We start from the raw sequence: 21,160 nt of genomic DNA, 5'->3' as shown, positions 1-21,160 counted from the left end.
ATACCTGTTTGCGTTCACCCTAGGGGGACGCTCGTTTACATTCACCCGTGCACCACAAGGGTACACGGAGAGTCAGAGTATTTATAGTAGGGCTTTGAAAGGGCAGGTCAAGACACTTGAGTTGCCTTCCGCTTGTACATTGTTGTAGTATATTGACGACCTTCTCTTAGCTACAGACTCGCAAAGTGCTTGCAAAGAGGGTACCGTGTTATTGCGTATTAATCTAGTAGAACATGGGCATAAAGCTTCATTTGATAATTTTTTAGTACTGTTGACAGGACGTCGCCTATTCAGGCTATCTCCTGTCAAAGGAGGGAAGAAGATTGGCACACAAATAAAATAAGCATTTCTAGCATGTCTGTCCCAAATACACAGAAAGTAGTTAGAGTCTTGATAGGAATGTCTTCTTACTGTGGATCCAAAATAAAAAAAATATAAAAACAATGTTGGCATTGACAAAGAAGGGCATTTCTTTGCCACTACCGTCGAACTTGGAATACCAGAAAGCTTTTGATCTGCTCAAGACTGCGCTGTGTTCAGCACCAGTTTTGGCCACACCAAAGTTCGATAAGGCCTTTGTGTTGTATGTGCATGAATGTGATGAATGTGCTTTGGCTGTGTTAATACAGGAGCATGAAGGGGGGATGAATAGACCGTGCAGTTATTTTTTCCTCCATACTTGATCCTGTTGCATGTGCTTTGCTGCATTGTCTGAGAGCTGTCACTGCTGCTGCTGCTGCGTTTGTAAAGCAGAGTGAGGGGATGGTTCTAGGCCACACTTTAACTGGCATGACACCTCACTCTGTAGATGTTCTGTTAAGAAGAACGCAAAACGCAACACCTGACTTCCGCACGATCAACAAAATATGAATTGATCCTATTTGTACCGCATATTCAAATTGAATGGTGTTGCATATTTAATTTGGCTGTATTGATTCCTCTTCCGCAAGGCATTGCTTGCAGTGACAAAATGTCACATGACCGCCTTCATACTGCAGAGTAAGAAATTAAAGGCTGGATTGATTTAAATGATGCACCTTTGATTTTGAACGATCTACAAGGGGAGCTGTTTTTCGATGGCTCCTGTTTTAAAACTGTTGGATGGTACCTCTATTGCTGCTTATGCCATCACTACACTAAGCAAGATTGTGGAAACCAGAAGAACTTTTGTATAACTCCACACAGGCCGCAGAGATTATTGCACCGATTTAAGCTTGTGAACCTTTAGAAAGATTTAGAGTGAATATGTTTTTAGATAACTGGTAGATCTTTGGAGTGGTTCATAACTTGGGTTGACAAAGGGTAGAACGAGGTTTCTTGACAATGCGCGGAAAACAAAAAAATCCAACATGGCACCCGGATAGTTCAGCTACTCTCAGCACTTGCTCTTCCTACTCAACTAGCGATCATGAAGTGCATAACACATCGAAAGATAGTAGATGATGTAGGGAGAGGAAACGTTTTTGCTGACAGGATAGCTGTACGGATCTCTATTGATTTGTACTTAGAAATGTATGTCAGGAAAGAAACCACAAATATATGTACAGTAGATGAAGGGATTGATTTGATGAAGGATATTCAAGCTGATGCTACTCCAAAAGAATTTAGATACTGGGCTGCGGGTTTTAGCGAGTTTGGATGAGGAAAGGTGTTGGGTAGACAGTTTAAAGGGGAGACGGATGCTACCCGATACAAGCCACCTCCATGATCACAAAGGCTTGTGGTCCCGTTTACATATGTGCTAGAAAAATCCATAAAATACTAGAATCTATCTGGGTAAACACAAAACATCTCAGTAATGTGAAATAACTAGACACTTATGTATATCTCCATTGTCCATATAGATGACCCCACAGATTAGAACTGGAATCCCCCCCGGATGAAACCATGGAGGGGAGGCCAGCTAATATTTGAAGTCTACCAAAAACCTACAGTGTTAAAAATATGTGGAGTATTTTGCTTCTTAGAAATGCTGTAACCAGTTAACGCAAGACTTTTATTTGATGTATTAACAGGTGCAAGAAGCCGTTAAGTACGAGGGGCCAGGTCACAGAATTCAACCAGGTAGATGGGTGCTCCCGAAGTTATTTGAGAGAGCATCCAGTCTCGCACCACGCAGAAGAGTACCGCTCGAGGTGCCGTTGGCCACACAGACTGCTGTACAGGTAGCGGGGAAGCGTCACTGGATCCACGCTTCACATTTCAAGAGGATACCTTTCCCTTTGCCACACAACGGAGAAGATAAGGAGAAACGTACTTGCTCTGCTCCCAGCGATTAGTCATCATTGAGCAGTACTGAGAGTGCTTCGGAGACACTCCCTGAGCCCGCGGGGCCTGGGGAAACAGCTGCTTCATCTCCACACTCTCCTGCAGATCCTTTTGCATCCTTGTCTTGTTCTGCTGCAAATTCATCACTTCCTTCAGGAAGCAACGACACGCTGTTCGCAGATCACACTGTACCAGGAGTCACAAGGTACAATCTGTGTCCACGGAGCTAGACTTACTGCATGGTTCGGCTGTGCCCACAGGAAAATAAATATAGGGCTTATCCTTCACCCCATCTTTTGCATCTGAAGGAAAATAGGTGGCTGGGTATAGGGGAAAGACTAAGAAAACGCCTGATCAGGAGATCACCAGCAAACAGACTTCAGAGTTTTTCACTTCAAAGGAACAATGCCTGTTATTGACCCTACTCATGCGGCACAAACAGTTGCATGTGTGGCCAACAATGACAATGGACGATCAAATACATGGTCTTTTAAAACGTGTTGTTTTCTTGTAATTGCGTTAACCAGTCTCATAATAGTAGCTGCCTTAGGATTTTGGTATATGGAAGAAGTATGCCCACTTGAAACATTCTTGCCTACTGAGAATGTTCCTACTGTATCTACACCTTTCGTGTACCTGCACACTCTATCTCCTACAGACTCTCAACATAGACAGAGCTATCATAACAAAACATTGCTGCTTATAATGAACGCAACTCATGCCATTTTCAATAGGACAAATTGCTGGATCTGCTCCCATTTTCCGCAACATGGAGAAAAAGGGTTGGGCTGGTATATTCACCCTTTGCCTTTAACTACTGCATGTTATGCTTCTCTATGGGCACTATTGTTCGGCCGATGGAATGATAGCATCTCAGGGAACTTTGATGGGATGAATTTGAACGAATTTGAAAGGCCAGTCTTAACGCCTCTGGGATGCTCACTCTTTGCAAATAGGAGCAAGCTTAATGTTGCTTCTATTAGGCCTTCTGATAGATTGTCCCGACCTTTTCAATCTTTGATTTCTTTTAAGATGGCTCCTATAGGCAATAGGGATGCCACACCACATTCTTACACTGTTAACCATGGTCCCAGCTCAGTTTCTTTCTGCATACAGGGGAATGGTACTCAGTCAATGGGTGATTTCGAGGGTTGCACTAGTGTTGCACACTTTACCAGTGAAGACAGACCTTTGTATATAGGCGAACCTGACTACTTTTTTTGCGGTAATGAAGCTTATCCATGGCTGCCTAGGGATTGCCAGGGAACTTGTTATTTGGGAATTCTGCTACCTGGGGTATATGTAGCCAGTACCACTGAAATCTATAGGGCTCGTCCTAGGTGGTATGAGAATGGCAATACTTCGTCACAAGTTCTGGGCGATGTAGCAAAATCCTTTGTACCTTTTTCGGGGCAAATTATGAATTCCGAGGATATCAGGAGACTAGCGAGAGTACTAGAGAAAACTATCAACCGGACCACTGACATACTCTATAACATGATTCTAGAGCAAAAAGCAATTAGATTAGTGGTGCTACAAAACCGGATGGTATTAGACGTCATCTTGGCTGAGCATGTTGGAGTATGCAAATTAGTGGGGTCCGCTTTCTGCGTTTTCGTACCAGATTCTTCCCCAACCATCTTTAAGGCAATACAAAATCTGCATGTCCTAAGTTCAGAAGGGCATGTTCCCGAGGGAAATTGGGATCTTAGTGCTTGGTTCTGGGACTTCTTACAATCTTGGGGATGGAAGCTTCTCTCAGTTTTATTAATTATTCTGGGTATTCTGTTGTTTTTCTGTTGGTGTATACTCTGCCTTCCTGCCATATGTTCAATGTTAGGGGGATGTTGTGCACATACTATGGGAATGTTAGGGCCAAAGGTACACGCACCGGAAAGAATGACCAACAAATTTGTGATGAAGGAAATTTCCACCGCGGATCTTATGGCAATTGATATATCTGATGAATGTGATTCAGGATGTATGGACATTGAGACGTGGAGTTACTCGTAAAGCGACTAGTTTTTAGTTTAGCACTTGGCTTAGGCCAAAAGGTGGGTTTGTTAAACAGAAATCATATCATACCTCCTTTTGATTTATATTGGCTTAAGCCTAGTTGCTCCATGGGGAAAACGGTGTTGCAAAGTTCTGAATTAGAATTGACTTCAAGCGTCATCTTGGAAAAAGTCCACCATTTTGGTTTTAACTTCTGATCACTCTTCAGTAATGATTAGCTATGTTTTCAACTGCTAGAGCAGAATCAACCTTTGAGCCTATGTCAACACAAGGGCTGGCAGAGCAGACTATTTGTCCTGTGCAAACAAGACCTTGTAGTCAGAACAAACTCTCATTCAAAGTGTTATCTATGTCTACAAAACTCATCCTCCCACAAACAGTGTTATACAATGAATGTAAACTAATGCTGCATGTTTTTGAAGGAATCTTGTGTACATTTCTGGAAACAGAATTACTTTAGAAAGCTAAAGATCCACACATCTGATGGCAACAAAGTTTGTCAGTATGTTTAAGGCACCTTAGAGCTAAAGTGAACTCCAATTTAAAGTGTTCTCTGTATCAATAGCCTCAGCCATATTCAAACATAAGAAATGAACGTTAGATAAACTAGAACTGTGTACCTTAACAATAAGCTATTGAATTTCTTTCTTGAAACTAGGATCAGCCTAAGCTGGATAACCAACATGACCAGACAGAACAACGTTGTAACCATTGTATTTTGAAGACTTGAAAACACTTGAAATATGTAAAGACAATATTATTGTATTTGCCATGTGAACTGGGCACAAGCCCAAATTTGTAACCTATTAGTTTGGAGATGGGCTGAGCTATGACCCGGACTGTGTATAAATACTGCATGTTTTGTGATGACCAGGACTCACTCCCCTCACAGTGTTTCTGGTACGCACTGCGAGGTGCTGTGACCCAGATAGCTATCTGCTTTGATATTTGAATCTGTACAGATTAAATCTTTGACTTCGTGACTGGCGGATCTAATTTTTGGTGGTACCAAGCCTCGATATTTGCTTGATCTTACATTGTTTGCCTGAGTAGTCTTTGAGAATATCAACAGTTCTTTTATAGGTATGCTACCTATGAGATGGCCCCCAATGAGGACTCCAGGAATACTCCTAAAGCTTTAACTTTGTCTGTGACCAAGATTTTTGAGTTTTTTATGGTGAAAGAATCATAATCAGTGTTTAGTTTAGCCCTGGCCTGGGGATAGCCGAAGATCATGAGCTCTGTTTTAGAGACATTTAGGCAGAGCCAATTTGCCTTCATCCAGGCCTCGATTGCGTCATAGATGTTTGCGACTTTGGAGTTGACTGTACTATGGCACCCACTTTCTCTTATGGCACTCTCAGGATAACTTTCCTCCACGTTTCTGCTTTTCTAAGAGCATTTCCATGTTTGTTTTTCCAAGTCTACTAAGGATAGTTACTATGGTAAGCGCCCACCTCGGACTTGGGGCCTGCATGTCACAAGCAGGCCTTTTTGAACCTTTTTAGAACTAGCTTGCAAGGTTTTTGATCAACATTACAGCGATCCTAAATGCCTTTCGAGTCAAACCATGTCTTCTATGTGGTAAAAAAAGAGATTGACTCTCGAGCAGATGTTAAATGCTACTAATCAATAGCTCCATAAATTGGTCTGCAGCATTTGGAATCAGCTTGAGCATTTACACTGTGGATAGTATGCAATTCCTCCTGACACCCACCCTACATAAACCATTATGTCCACTTGAAAATGTATTTTTTAAATAAGCGAATGTATACATGTTCAATAATGCCTATTTTTTATAAGTGACCAGAACAAATTGAAAACAACTCCTATTGTTTATTATTTACATAAGGAATAATAATAATAATCATGGTACCTGTTAGAGTGCCTGGAAGCTGCATTATTCTGGCATTTAGCAATTTCATGGAATTTAAAATGATATTTCTCCTTCCTTTGTTATGGCACACAGACCTAAAATATGATTTTAGACCCTTGCAAGTGGGTATTGTGAAGAGTCACAAATGAAACTCGGACACAGGCAGTTGAGACATGATTTTGGTGAAAGACTTTTATTGAAAATAAAATGGGTTGGGAAAATGCCTCTCTTTCTCTGCTCTAAGAGGAATTTCCCCACCTAAACCAAAAATGAAGGATCTTTCTGTGTCAGAATGTCCGAAACTAAACTGTTCCATGTCCAAAGTTCTATTCTGACTCTCACACTATAAACTACATTCTAAGGTGAAGATGGCAATGTCTTTAGCCTTCGGTGGTTTAGACAAGGGTTTAAAAAGGAGGAATAAATAACTCCAACACGCAGGTTTTTCACGGATAAGGATCCTTGTTCCAGAGGGTGGCTACCTTCCCCTGGATTCATCTTTACTGTCTGATATTTTCACATGCACCAGTTCCATTTGCCTTTCTTGAGCAGCAACAGCATTGACACACAAAACGGTCTGCCTTTCTACTTTTGTCTGTTTCAGGATACCTGGTGTTCTCGCCTGCTAGGGTTTTGATCCTTCCCTCCTGGTTTACACAATCCTTTTCCTAGTCCTGATATTTCTTCCCAGGACCTCTTCACTCCTGGTTAACACTATACATTTCGAGTTCTGATAATTCTTCTTAGGACCTATTTTACCATTTACATTTCTTGTAACTGACTGGTATACTTTTCTTCCATTGATTCTTATAATCACACACTTGTAATTGCCTCGTATACTCTGCTGCCAGGGCTTCTGTTCATATGGGATCTTTGCCATCTCTCAGACTTGCACATTTACTTTATTTGATAATGTATCTGCTTGATATATTATCCTGTCCAGGTTTCCCACATACTTGCCCTGTATACATTCACATATTTCTAAGGTTTTCACTCGCAGTTCATTTCCCTTTTTGAAAATTACCTCTCTTGCTCCTTCTCTCTCCGTTTCTGTATTTACAATTGCTTACACTCGGCGTGACCACCGATATGTCCCAGTGTCCATGCTGTCCTTGGGTGGACTCGCCGTTTTCTGTTGGTGTTTCTCATTTCTCCCGCGGCCAGCCTTTGACGGTATTTTGCTTTGTTTCTTCTCTCAACCGCTTCTTCTCAGCTTTCTCATCTCTTGTGGCTTCCACTGGGCTTGTTTTCCTCGTTCCAGGCTATGGTGAGTAAGATGCTGCTTTTTATCACCTGCAAACACCCACTAGTCTATCATTGCCGCTTGGCGTTCCCCAGTGTGTCCTCTTCGTGTGGCAGCTTCTCTCATCTAGGCACTCAAGCCTGGTTGCTCTTCCACACCGGTTTCAGCCTTTAGTTTTATCGATCCGGATGAAGAGTTACAGCCCTCTCCCGGCAGCAGCACACCTCGACTCTCTGCCTCTACTCTTTAAATTTCCTGGTCACAGGTGTGTTTGTATAACAACTAGGGCGCTCCTTGAGGTTGTGGACTCCTTCACTCTGCATTGCTCGGTTCCCCTTCCTCTTCCCAGTATTTTGGTAATTCTGGGAAAGGAAATCCATTCTTGACAATTTGCACAATAAACTTGATACTTTATCACTTTTCGGGACTAGCTCATCCATTCTTCAGGAGTAATATATGAACAATCTGTGAAGTTAATAAAAAATAGGTAACAATTAATCATTTATAACAGTGCACACATTTTGACAATGTACACTAAAGAAAGGAAGACGTTGATTTACCTCATATATGAAAGATAATTGTCAATTTCCATTTGAACTGGTTTCTGGTAGACGGCCTGAGGCCATAGGGTCTCTCCCCGCAGCTTGAGGTATATTCATTCTTACTCTGCTCTAGAATATGTTGTTTACCTCACCACCTTGGGATGTGGATTTAGGTAGCCCGGTTAAGGCTGTGACAAAAAGATGTGGGTCCAATGCTACGTTCCTAGAGAGCTGCTTCACCTCCGCCTTACATCACTGAAGAAGTCCAACAAGGCAGAAACATGTGCCTCGTGTTCCGGCCGGCACTTTTTTGGATGATAATTTCTTGGCATTTTCAGAGCTGATTGTCCTTGTGAGCTTGGTCAGACTAATATAAAACATATTATTTCATCTGTGGTATCGCAGAGAGCTAACATGTGATATCAGTAAAATATCATTAGTGTACAACATTTCATAGAGTAGGTCAATTTGCCTTGTTCATTCTCAGAAGAGTGTTGTCACACTTTTGGCAAATGGGTGACTTTACACAGGTACCCCACCCATTGCATAAGGTCTCAGATTTCTTTTTACATTTCCTGAAGAACTATGAAGAACATTTAAGTGGTGCTTGTATTCACACCAGCAACACTGTGCCACTCTCTGCCTACTTGCCCATACATTTACAAGCCCCATTCGCACCAAGGAAAGGCAGATTGACCAATCAGAAACTGACTTTCCCGGGTCCGATTATCTGCAGTAAAAAAAAGGGGGAATAGGTCCCTTTTCGGATGACGGTGGCCATTTTGGAATTTGTTTTCCTTGGCCGCTGTCATCCGAAAAGGGACCTTGCTTTCCGTTTTAATGGCACTGCCCAGTTTTAAAAATAAAAAATGTCTCCGACTGCAGATAGGATCATGCTGAGCTCATCTGCCATTGGGTGAAACGCCATTTCCGCCCCCGAGGTGGCAGCTGAAAGCTACTTTCCTTCCCTCCTCCTCAGACCTATTTTTCACACTATTCACTGCCCCACTTTTCCTCTCTCACTGTTTAATGTACCTACCTGTAACTAACTACCTGCAGCTTACAGGCTGCAACGAGGCCCTCAGTGACGGTGTAAACATGAAGACATATAGAATATGCATACTGAGATTGTTTAAACAAGCATGCAAGCATTTCCGTTGACACATTGGTGGTGGATGATTCCTGCATTTGCTTTTTCCTCTTGCTTATTTGAAAACATGCTGCTTTATGAAAAAATAGGATTTAAAACCAGTGTTGAAAAGTGTATGTCCTAATAGGTTGCGGTCAAGATACTCTCAAGCAGCAATGCAAATTAGGTTCCTTGAGAAAAGAGAATCGCTATGACCCACAATTTAGTCAAGGAATTGGTTCATGACTGTACATATACTGACCAATTTGGAAGTTGTATATAGTACATTGGGGAATGTGAGACTGCACTTGGCATATGATGGCAGGAGCTGGACTGTGGGGCTATATATACCCTATGGACACTTTGCAAGACCTAAAACAACAATGTAACTGGGGCTTTTGAGGCTGTACTTCACATGTGTCAGCCAAAACATTAGCTTTGCCCTTGCTTATGTTATAAATTGATCATTGCCCTATAAGTTCATGATACGTTCCCATCTGATGAGCAAATTCCACATTATTTTAGGTGGCTGCCTAATTAATCGTGGCAAATGAAGCACACGATTGGTGTGGAAGATGTGAAAGGTTATCACATCTTATTCGGGATTAGGAACTTGGTACAGCATGTGAAATATTGCTCAAATAAAGTAAATGAACTGCCCCCAGCATGCTAGACCTGTAACTCAATATGAGGAGAGATCATGAGAAACACAAACACACATTTATAAAACATGGATTAGTCACTAACCCCACTCCAGTAACAAGGCCCTATTATTAATGTTAGTAACCTAATGTGCATATAACTTGGTGGGATTAATCAAGATTAGGTTACTTTCCCAAGAGGTAATTTGTCTTACACAACGGAAGTACATTATTATGCAGTGAGATAAGGTCCATTTCAGGGTAAAATAAAATAGTGTATGTAAAGAACACAGTGAGTGAAACGTCCGAAGCACGAATGGACCACAGCAATTTCACACATTATGGGAACACATGTGCCTTATCTTTTTGGAAGGCCAGAAACACTTCCATCTGATTTAAATATCATAGCAAACATATCGCTATTCATTTACTTGGTCGCTCGCAGATTTACACTGGCAGGTCATTCGAGCACAACTACATCTTGTAGCTGGTTTGGCTTCGGTGGAAATGGGATATTTCTTTGTAAAAGACTGGGAAGGCACAAACAAGAGGGCACTTGGGACTCAAGGATGAAAAGCAGTAATATATTTCTATACGTGTTCCCCAACGACTCATGCTGATTTCTCATATTCAGTGAAAAAACTTTAGTTAAGGGAAAGTTAAGGTGAATATGTTCAGTGCAAAAACAACCCTTGAAATTCACTGAAAAAGCTTTAGTAGATGCACCGTTAGGGTGAGACAATCTGATGTAAACGAAACCCTTGAAATACAATGAAAAAACGTTAGTTGAAGCGAGGTTAAGTTTTCGATTTACTGCTATAGCACCCCTGAAATTCAGCAGGTGTTGCAAGCTAATGTCCACATTGCGCAGCCCATAGGCACCCTGATGACATCACAAATAACATAACCCATAATATCGCATATGACATCACTTATGGCATCATGAGTGACTTCACTGGTACAGCAGATCATGCTTTAAAAAAACGAGAGATGCAAGTGTTTTTTGCATTAAATCAGCACATTAACGCCACTTCAATTAAAGTGTTTTCACTGCTTTTCAAGGGTTTTGTTACACTGAACCTATTCACTTTCACTTTCTCTTAAATACATTTTTCACTGAATATGAGAAATGAGAATGAGTTGTTGGGGAACATTTATAGAAATATATGAATGTGTGTCACCCATGAGTCAAACGTTCCCTCTTATTTATATCTGCCTAATCTTTTACAAAGGAAACATCCTTATTAATGTTCTCCCAGCACTGAAACACCAAAGGTAATTTCCAATATAAGGCAATTATATTTTGGGTTACTGCCCACAGCCAGTCCATCACACATGCTAAATATGCTCACTCAACTAGGTTTCATAAGATGATGGATGATAAATTACTCTTGAAGTCCCTCATCTGTAGCAGCTCGCTGGGTTCATGGGTTTCAGCCACACCAGCAGATGCACCATTGGCACCGGAATCTTCTCCACATGCTCTGGGCATCAGCTCCACAAACATATTGATTGAGCTTTGCCTTTTCCCTGTGCTTTTTGGCATTGAGTTGTTGGCATTGAACACTGACATGTGAATCAGTACTTTGACTGCTTGACACATGATGATACTGGCATTGACCACAATCTATGAGACTGTACAAAAGGGGTTCCTATGACTAACACTTTTCAGCTCATATTATATTTCTTCATTCACTTTCCTGCTCTGACCATGTGTCTATAGAAACCAACCAGCATTGGGAGGCCAAACTGTCCAGGAGCTTGTCACGTTTCTAATGTAATGTAGTCCCAACTAAAGGGTTAATAGCAAACTATGGCTGGTTTGATTAGAGCTGGTAATCTAACAAATGTGATGTGAGTAAATAGGTACAGACTACTAAAAGTGTCTGGCCTGTGAAACTATCTTTGGTAGATTTGAGAAGGCTTAAAGGAGATATATAAGCCTTATATAACCTTTAATAAAAGAGAAGGCCAAAAAGAGATTTGGCTGAAGGCTTCTGCAAACATAAAGTCAAAAAACATTCAGGACAGGCATAAAAAATAATGGTAGTAAAGCCACTCTTTCAGGAAATTCCATGATCGGGAGCAATGCCTGATAGGAGCAATTCAGCCGTATGTTTGGATTTTATGTAGAGTACCTCTGATAAAGGGTCTGCAGGCTATATAAGGGCTAACCCAATGGGACACATTTATCCAGACATCATATGCCATAAAAACCTTCAGACAAGAATGTAGACAGACAGAAGGGTAGAGGAAAGGGAGTACATGCAGCATCAAGTATTAGGAAATTACCAGCCATCCTTAAGCAAGATTGCAATGGGAAATTCCAGTACCTAGATACAGTGCCTAGAAGGGGAGAGGGTTTCAGGTCTTTGTTTCCAGCTGGTTTGATGTCCTGCTGAGTTCCAGCTGGAGCGAGAAATAGCCAAACGGTATTCCCGGATAAATAAATCCCCAAACACCCTTCATTAGGCACTGAGTTTCCCTGCACTATTTTTAATAACAGTCTTTCAAAAGTAAGTTGAACTGATAATTTCCCAGTGTATTTAAATTCCACATACCTTTTTAAAAATGAATAACTTATTCCCCATAAAAGTGCAAAAGCACAGGATCTAACCCAGCCCGCAAGTTATGTCTGCAGATTTTGCTAGAGCTTTTTTGCTCTGCATGAACCTTAGCCAAGTTAACCACAAGTTCCTAACGAGCATCTCTTATTCATAATGTAGGAAGACATTAGAGAGAGTGGTATGAAGAAGAAACAGTATCAAGGGTACCTATTTCTTTGTAGAAAATACTGTATAGATATATTATTGTGAGAACTATATATTACAAAGCACAGTAACAATATTCACTAACCTGTTTGGTAAAATACCAACATTTGGAGTGCCCACTATTTCATAACTGCACATGAAACAATTACATTTTGCATAGCATACAACTCTGAAAAACATGCCAATCAAATATAAAAGCAAACAAATATGAACATCACTACAAAGCCTGGTGCATGCAGAGTTCATTAAGATGATCCATGTTGAAAATTCAGTCTGTCCATTACATGGTGAGTTAACAATATAATTACAGCAACAAGACTGCATAATGAAACGACACGCCCAAAACTCTACAATTATTAAATGATGGGGGCTCAGTATCACACCACAGTAAAATGATGATCAAGCAGCCTTTTCACCCATCTCAAACTAATTGATGACTACCTTTCACACAATGTAGACTCATAGGAAATTGATAGGAACTTAGATATTTATTGTGAAGAAAAGAGTTGGAGAATGTAGAGGTTGACACAGAGGAAAAAGAAGAGGAGGCCCAGAGGAAGGAAATGGGTATGTGATAATGGAGGCTCGCCTATAGCATAAGTCATTGATATATGTGTCTCTCTATGGCAAGGTTGGTTAATTGATGAGTTAACTTCCTGAGTAAACTTGTTCCAAATTATTCTTTCAATCTAAGAATCACCCCAAGGTTGACTGTTCTCAGGTGAAACAGGCTCAGGCCAAACGTTGCAGAGATTTGGATGGTCAAACCCATCACAATTTCATGTTGATGAAATGTTGCTGCAAACATTGGCTTGAAGAGGTCAGATCTTTTCATGCCTGGACATGTTTATAGAAAACAAAGCATACATTTACTAAAATATGTCAGACCTACCAGTGACGTTCAAAGAAAGCAAAAAGTCTAAATTTCAAATGTCTTGCACCTGGTTGCTTCTTCAATACATGAACCAAAATTAACCCTTTGATTTCAACTGGCAACTAATTGTGATCTTTAAAAAAAAAAAAACATGTAGTGCCAAATTCCCAAAAGGTGGTCCAAATAATAAAATTACAGTGGACACATGTTTTGATTTGCATTACTTTGGGAAATTGACATGTCATCTCATTCACACATTTACTAGCACATTTAATTCCTTGTGCTAACACTAGTTTTGTAAATAGGCCTCCTACTTAAACTATATGTAATGTTTTTCCCCAGATACAAAACGCATAGCATTGGAATGCTAACTGACTACATATTATTCCTTTATGGAAGGTCAGAGTCTACATCATGAATGCTAGACATGCGACTGACTCTTTCCCAACACTATTGGCCTTACTAAGATCACTGATCTGCAGCCATGGACTTCCCCTGTCATAACATAAATAACCCCAGTAGTCCCAGTGGAAGTAAACTCAGAATAATGAAACTTTATGCACCCCTAATGCATTACTGACTCTTCGTAAGTCCTATACACTTTTCAGAGGTCGATGTCTGTTATGAATTCCCTATATTTGTATACCATAAACCTCTATTATGGTCAATGTGTGAACCTCTAAAAGATGAAAAGCAGAGACAGGCATGCCTGACATGTGACTGGCTCTGCTGGTCTGATATGCAATCTTAACATTCTCCACTTCAAATGTACTAACTTGATTACATTCAGAAGAATTAATGGCTAACTTCTTCCTACCAAGATTCAAACTTGGGACATGTAGGTTCACAAAGATTGCTAAAGCAAGTGCATTAATTTACTGAGATATCTTACTGCAGATTGTAATGTGCTCTCCTACTTGAATAACATTCACAAATACACAGAACCGCCTTTCCTCTTTCTCCCTTCCCATACTGCCATGTCCAACAGCTCCCTATCCCCTAATTTTTCTCTCTCTTGCTGATGCCTTTTAAGGTTTTTCGTGTATGTTTTTTTTTCTCCAAGAACCAGCCCAACCCTGTCCGATCTCCAAGCAGCTTCCCAAAAGGTTAATGGCTCTTAGAGGACATTCTGACACATTCTGGCCAGAAGAAAGATTCACGAGAGCTGTGAACCTACCCAAATCTCACCAGCAGCAAAGACTATCAAAATTGTGTTTTTAGTAGGACACACTTATGTACAAGCAGGGGGCTCAGTGTTTATGGGTGACAAGGCAAATACACTTTATGGGTTAGACTCCTCATGCAAGATATTTACCTGTTGCCCAAGAACTAAGAGGACAAAATGTCAGATAGTTGCTCTGAGGCTTAGTAGTCGACATCTTCTAAAGAATTTCAAATGCCTTTTGCAAATTCTATTATTGTGTATATCAAAAGGACGTTTTCCCATATTTGCACCATGATCAAGAATTTCCAGGTGAGTGCCACCTGACCAGACTCACATAGCCACTGTGTTCAGACCTCAAACTCCCCATGAAATTAAAGAAGGAGAAATAGCAGTGCAGCAGATGATGTAGAAAGATGCTCGAGGACTCGATGGGCTCCTTGAAGCATTTATTCAGGCTTATTTCAACATTCTGGGCCTGCACTTAACACCCACTCCTTACCTCCTTCCAGGCATCCATCTTCGGCATAGGCACCTTGAGGGATGCACTAATATTTGTTACATTCAATCTCATTAAGGAGCATGCAATCATAGTAATTCACATATCAATCACAATGGTACGATCTCTTTTAGGGTTCTAGCCAACTTATAAATTAATATTTTGGGCTGACAAGGTCAGCCACGGGTGAACAAACACATTACCCAGATCAAGTTTGGGGTGTGAACCAGCCACTCCACAACCCCAGACTGCTCCCATGTCCTTGCTCCCTTCCACCTCGAGCACTCCCTAGTTTGCTCCCCAAATGATCAATTAGTAATATTTGTTTTCTATTTTAAGTGCAAGCATGACCCAATCACATGCTAATGCTTGTATGTTTAGACGGATGTTTCACCTACTCACTCTTCCGTCAGCCACCTCCTATCTTGGAGGTGGAGTACACCCATCCACTGCTGTTTGTATGTTTGGTGTTTTTTCCACCGGCTCCATTTATAGCCTTCCACTCTTTTTCCTTTCAGTATGGATTCCAAAACCTCTCTACCTGCTAACCCCATGCCTCCTTTTCCACAGACTGAAAACTCGGATTTTCTCTACTTTCAAAGTGGCAAATTAATTGTTAGTACTGTGTGGCGCTTATAAAATGTCTATTGATGTATTATTGATATTAGTTTCAGTGCAAAATTCAATTCAATTACGTTTTCTAACTAAAAAGGCTGCTTAGAAAGCACATTCTTGACTGCATTGTTCCAATATAAGTGGAATAGCAACACTGTGAGGGTTGTTAAATGATGTTTGAAGTGAGACTAAAAGGACTGGATCGTGAGCAAGGTCTTTCCTGGACAGTATCTCTAAGGCTACCATTGAATGTCATTATTTAGTGCACGGATGTTCCCTGAATACATGTGCCCACTATAAAATAATGATGATATGAATCAAATGCCTAGAATTACCTACTATTATTCAGCATTTTTGCTGCTTTACCATTGAGCTGAGCACATTTTAAGAATTCCCTTCTCTCAAAGTATATGTGAGCTTTAGCTATCCTTTTAGCCTGCTTATATTTGTCAAAGCTAGAATCAAAATCGAGAAATGTTTTACTATAACAATTTCCTCAGCTCCTCTTTAGTTGAATTGCAGCTCTACATCAAATCAGCCATACAATGCCTGACCTGCTTAAATGGGGCTAGGATATGTGAGAACAGTACAGAAGTCCTACACAGCTAAGCCTCTCAATATAGGCAGTTTTCTATCAATAAACAATGGTAGTCAGAATTAGACCCAAGAATCTGATTCATAACTTCTATCAAATTAGTTGCAGGGAGGTATATCAGACTGTGCAATTCATTATTTTATTGTCTTTCCCGTGGTTTGGGGATTTTAGTTCTAATATTAGGGACCACTGAGAGTAGGCTCATAGATTTTGGCACAGTAGAGAATCTCTCTCATCAAATATCAAATGTCCCAGGTCTGAATTTAACTTCAGTTTTCAATGTTATTAAATGTATGGTTGACAGTCCTTCACCTTCTAAAACCGATGTGGGCATATCTGTCAGGTCACACATTTGCTGGATCATTGTCCCAATGACGTCTTCCACTTGATCATTAACAATCGTTCTGAGGGACTGTCTCAGAGTGACAGAACCATGCAGCAATCTTGAATTATTTATTATATCTCACAAATAGATCTTATGAGCCCAGAAGTAAGAAGTATGTCCCATAAGGAGGGTGCGAGAATCCTAAAATCCCTTACTGCCTGTCGGCTGTTGAATTTACTGTTATTAGCAAGAATCCATTTGGCTGCCCGATGAAGGAAATATGCTATATTGATGTAAAAGTGCTACTCAGCAGCATGCAGGCCCTATACCTTCTTTATTTTTACCAGCATGGGGTGGGTGACTTGGAGGAAGAAAGCAAAAGGAGTGAGAGAATGTAGTCAGTGGGTGACAGAAAGCACCATTAGCAGGGACTTGGCAGGGGTAGCTAGCACCATGACAGGTGAGAATAGTAATTTGGAAGCAAAGCAGAACAGTTCATGGAGCCGGGTTGGCTGAATGGAGTAGTACAAAGGGGGACCCCTTTCTTTAATGTTGCATTTTGACAGGTGACACGCCCCTATCTCTGGTCTTAGCCTGCCCATTTTCCCATGCCTCACCTCTATGATATCAAATTGATTCTTTGATACCAAATTGACATAAAGTGGATATACATTTTATATACAATTGATAAGAACCCCACTATTTTTGATTGACCCCAACATTATGTCATTTTTATATATATCTATATATATAAAAATGAATATAACTTTTGTATATATTTTTAATATATAACATTTTAATATGAATTGAATATACAATACAAAGTATCATTACATCATTATAAATAAAAAAACATATTACCAACACATCAAGTTAAAAGTACACACTCATGTCTTAAGACATATTCAATTACTTTCACCAATAGGGTACTAAGAAAAAAAAAAAAAAGAAAAGGACATTTAATTTATGTTTTGTCCATTAGTTATTAAGATTCAAACAGAATACAATCTTGCAGTCCAAACATTCTATTAGGTGACAAATATCATCGGATGCAACTTTAAAATCTTCTGCCAGAAATAAAAGGTTGCGTAGTTCCATTTCTGGCAATAACCTGAAAAAATGTAGGATCAAAATTGGTCTTTTTGTATGTTCCTGATATTTTTGACAAAATGATGATAGCCTCTGGCGTTTATTTCACTTGAGCTAGGAATTAGGTGAGCGCATTTCGAGTAGTTTCAATTTTGTTATGGCAAATCTGACATAGCCTAGCCTTATGAAGAACGTTAGTCCATGCACCTCAGCGTGACAAGATTCCTCTGTCTTGTTTGGACTCTGTTGGGAGAGCCGTCCTTTCCAAGCCCTCTGCCAGAGGTGAAGACAGGTGTTCTAAGGTAAAGGCAAAGGAGGTTGAAGACTCCTGCAGGTGCTGTGTAGCCTTCACAAGGTGAAATTGAAAAGGGAAAGCACCCATCTTGCCCATTAGCCTCCGGATTTGGACTCAAAGCCAAGAAGTAGCCACACAACTGGATTCCTCTATTTTGCTACTTCAAACCATCCTCACATATGAGGTGACAGTATGGAATAATTCAAACCATCAGGACCTGCAGTGCTGCAGTGCTGCCTTTAGCACATCTTCGAACCTCAAACTGGTGTCTTGTTGCATCAGACCAGATGGGAATAGTTTCTTACCTGTAACTCCATTTCTCCAGCATTGGTATCTTTCATGGATTCACATGCTTTGAATATTCCCCGTCGTCAGGCTGGGAATCCCCGGTACATTATATAGACCCTTTCCCGTAGGAAAACTTTTTCGACGCTTATGCGTCCTATCCACCTCGTTTTGTATCATGCGTGCCCGTGCCGTCAGGACGTCATGATATAAATACAGGCCCCGCCCCCGCGCTCCCTCAGATTTCGGCCCCCAAAGTAGTGGGGGAACCGGTTTGCATGATCAGGGGAGGCAGGTGGGCGCATGTGAATCCATGAAAGATACCAATGCTGGAGAAATGGAGTTACAGGTAAGAAACTATTCCCTTCTCCAGCATTGGATCTTTCATGGATTCACATGCTTTGAATAGATTACATAGCAGTACTACCCCCAAGAGGAGGTGTGCATGCAAACCCCTATACATTCTTCGCAAAAGGCCGTTCCCTAAGATTATGTATACATCAGTAATAGTTTACATAGGGAAAAAACGGACCACATACAGTCATAAATTCCACAGGATGCCACCCCGCAGCCGGGGCTTACCTTACTGGAATAGGTGTCGAAGCACCGCCTGTCCCATCCGGGTGTCTTCGGCATGTTGCTGCGACAGGCAGTAATGGCGGGTAAAGGTGTGTGTAGTCGCCCAGGTAGCCGCCATGCAGATGTCCCCTAGAGGGACTCCGGCCCACAGTGCCGTCGACGATGCCGCTGCTCTAGTTGAATGAGCTCTTGGCCGTCGTAGAAGAGGCTTCCCTGCCTTGGAATGGCAGTACGAGATGGTAGATGACACCCATCTTGAAAGTCCTTGCTTTGAAATGGCTTTTCCTCTAGCACCCAACCCATAGGCCACAAACAGCTGTCTCGTTTCTCTGAACGGTTGCGTACGATGAAGATAAAACTTGAGAGCCCTTTTTACATCCAATGTGTGTAGCATGCGCTCCGCTCCCGAGCATGGCTCCGGAAAAAACGTAGGCAACACGATAGAAGAGTGTTTATGAAACACCGAAGGAGCTTTTGGTATGAACTGTGGGTTAGTGGCTAGGACTACCTTGGTCTTGAAAAATCGTAAGTATGGTGGGTCCACCATTAGAGCCTGAACTTCTGAGATACGTCGGGCTGAAGTGATGGCCACCAGGAAGGCCAATTTCCACGACAGAAACTTCAGAGACGATGATGACATTGGCTCAAACGGAGGTTTCATAAGAGACGTTAAGATCAGATTGAGGCTCCACTCCGGTGGAAATTTCTTCTCTGGAGGGAAACTCCGAAAGAGGCCTTTAAGGAAGTGCTTAATCAGGCGGTCGCTGAACAATGGTGCCGAGTGCCGTCGACGAGTAAACCTGGAAATGGCTGCTAGGTGTACTTTTATTGACGACACCGACAGGCCCATTTGAGCTAATAACAGCAAGTATGGAAGGAGCTGTTCCGGCCTAATCGATTGCGGGGCCAAACCTGGTTGATCCTCACACCATTGACAGAACCTTTTCCATTTGTACGCGTATGAGGCGTTTGTGGAAGGTGCTCTTGCCGCTTGCAGGATACGTCGACAGTCCTCCGGAATCGTTAGCCGACCAAATTCGGCGAAGTCAGGAGCCAGGCCGTCAACTTGAGGCTGTCCGGGTCGTGATGCCAAACGACACCCTCCTGTCGAGACAGAAGGTCGGGGGTCTTCTGGAATCTCATCGGTTCCGCCGCCGCTAAGTGTAGTAGGTCTGAAAACCACACTTGTCTGGCCCAGTATGGGGCCACCAGAATTACCCGACATGGGTACCTGAGGATCCATTGCAACGTCCTCCTGACAAGGGGAAAAGGAGGAAATGCGTACAGGAATTTGTTCGTCCATGGGAATGAGAACGCATCCCCCAGTGAGCCCTGCTGAGGCCATCTGCTTGCGTACTGATGGCATTTCTTGTTGTTCTTCGTTGCAAACAGGTCTATGGAAGGGTGTCCCCATTCCTTGAATACTTGTTGAAGTTGTTGGTCGTTCAGCACCCATTCGTGAACTTCGTTCATTTCTCTGCTGAGGGCATCGGCTTCCACGTTTTTCACTCCTGGTAGGTGAAATGCTAAGATTTGTATGTTGTGTTGAAGGGCCCAATGCCAGATTTTCTGTGCCTCTGTCGATAGGGACCTGGAACGTGTCCCTCCTTGTTTCCTCAAGTAGAACATCGTAGTGGTGTTGTCCGTCATGACACGCACCACCGAGTCCCTCAGTTGCGGAAGAAAAGACTTCAGAGCCCATCGCACTGCTCTCAGTTCTAGCAGGTTGATATGCAGGGAGGACTCCTGCAAAGACCACTGGCCTTGTACCTGTAACATATCCAGATGAGCTCCCCATCCGCTCAGCGATGCATCCGTCACCACCGTCTTTTGGAACTCTGGTTCCAGTAGAGGCATCCCTCTCGTTAGGTGAGTAGACACTTTCCACCAGCCGAGTGCTTGAACTAGTTGTTCGTCGACGACCAGTCTGTCGGACCAGCGACCTCTGCTCTGTGCCCAACGGTCCGCTAGAAATTCCTGGCAAGGCCTCATAAACAGACGGCAGTTGTTTATTAACGGAATGCAGGACGACATGGTCCCTAGCAGGGACATGTACTTGCGCACAGAGACTCTGGTACCGCCGCTCCATTCCGACGCCTTGTTTTGAAGTTTCTGAATTCTTTCGCTGGATGGTTTCACCAGGCTTGTGTGCGTATGAAACTCCGCTCCTAGAAAGACCAAGGTCCTCGAAGGCTCTACTGAGGACTTGTTGAAGTTTATTGCGAAGCCCAGTTCCTGTAAGATGGACATTGTGGCTCGTAGACTGTCTCGTGTTTGTTCCTTGGATGACCCTCTGATTAGCCAGTCGTCTAGATATGGATAGACATGATGACCATCCTTCCTTAAATGGGCCGCT

The 21,160-nt window shown here is 41.9% G+C and overlaps 1 long non-coding RNA gene across 1 annotated transcript in view; it reads left to right on the top strand.

Annotated features, from left to right (window-relative positions):
- LOC138521363 (uncharacterized) overlaps positions 1 to 5,267 on the top strand; it is a 110,716-nt gene extending 105,449 nt beyond the window's left edge. The window contains exon 2 of the long non-coding RNA XR_011283028.1: positions 2,016 to 5,267. This is a non-coding gene — a long non-coding RNA (uncharacterized lncRNA). The remainder of the gene's footprint in view (positions 1 to 2,015) is intronic.
- Positions 5,268 to 21,160: the final 15,893 nt, after the last annotated feature.

The sequence above is a fragment of the Ambystoma mexicanum genome, chromosome 1q (genome assembly GCF_040938575.1).
Source record: "Ambystoma mexicanum isolate Mex_15411 chromosome 1q, UKY_AmexF1_1, whole genome shotgun sequence".
Lineage (NCBI taxonomy): Eukaryota > Metazoa > Chordata > Amphibia > Caudata > Ambystomatidae > Ambystoma > Ambystoma mexicanum.
This window is presented reverse-complemented; position numbering and strand designations above follow the sequence as displayed.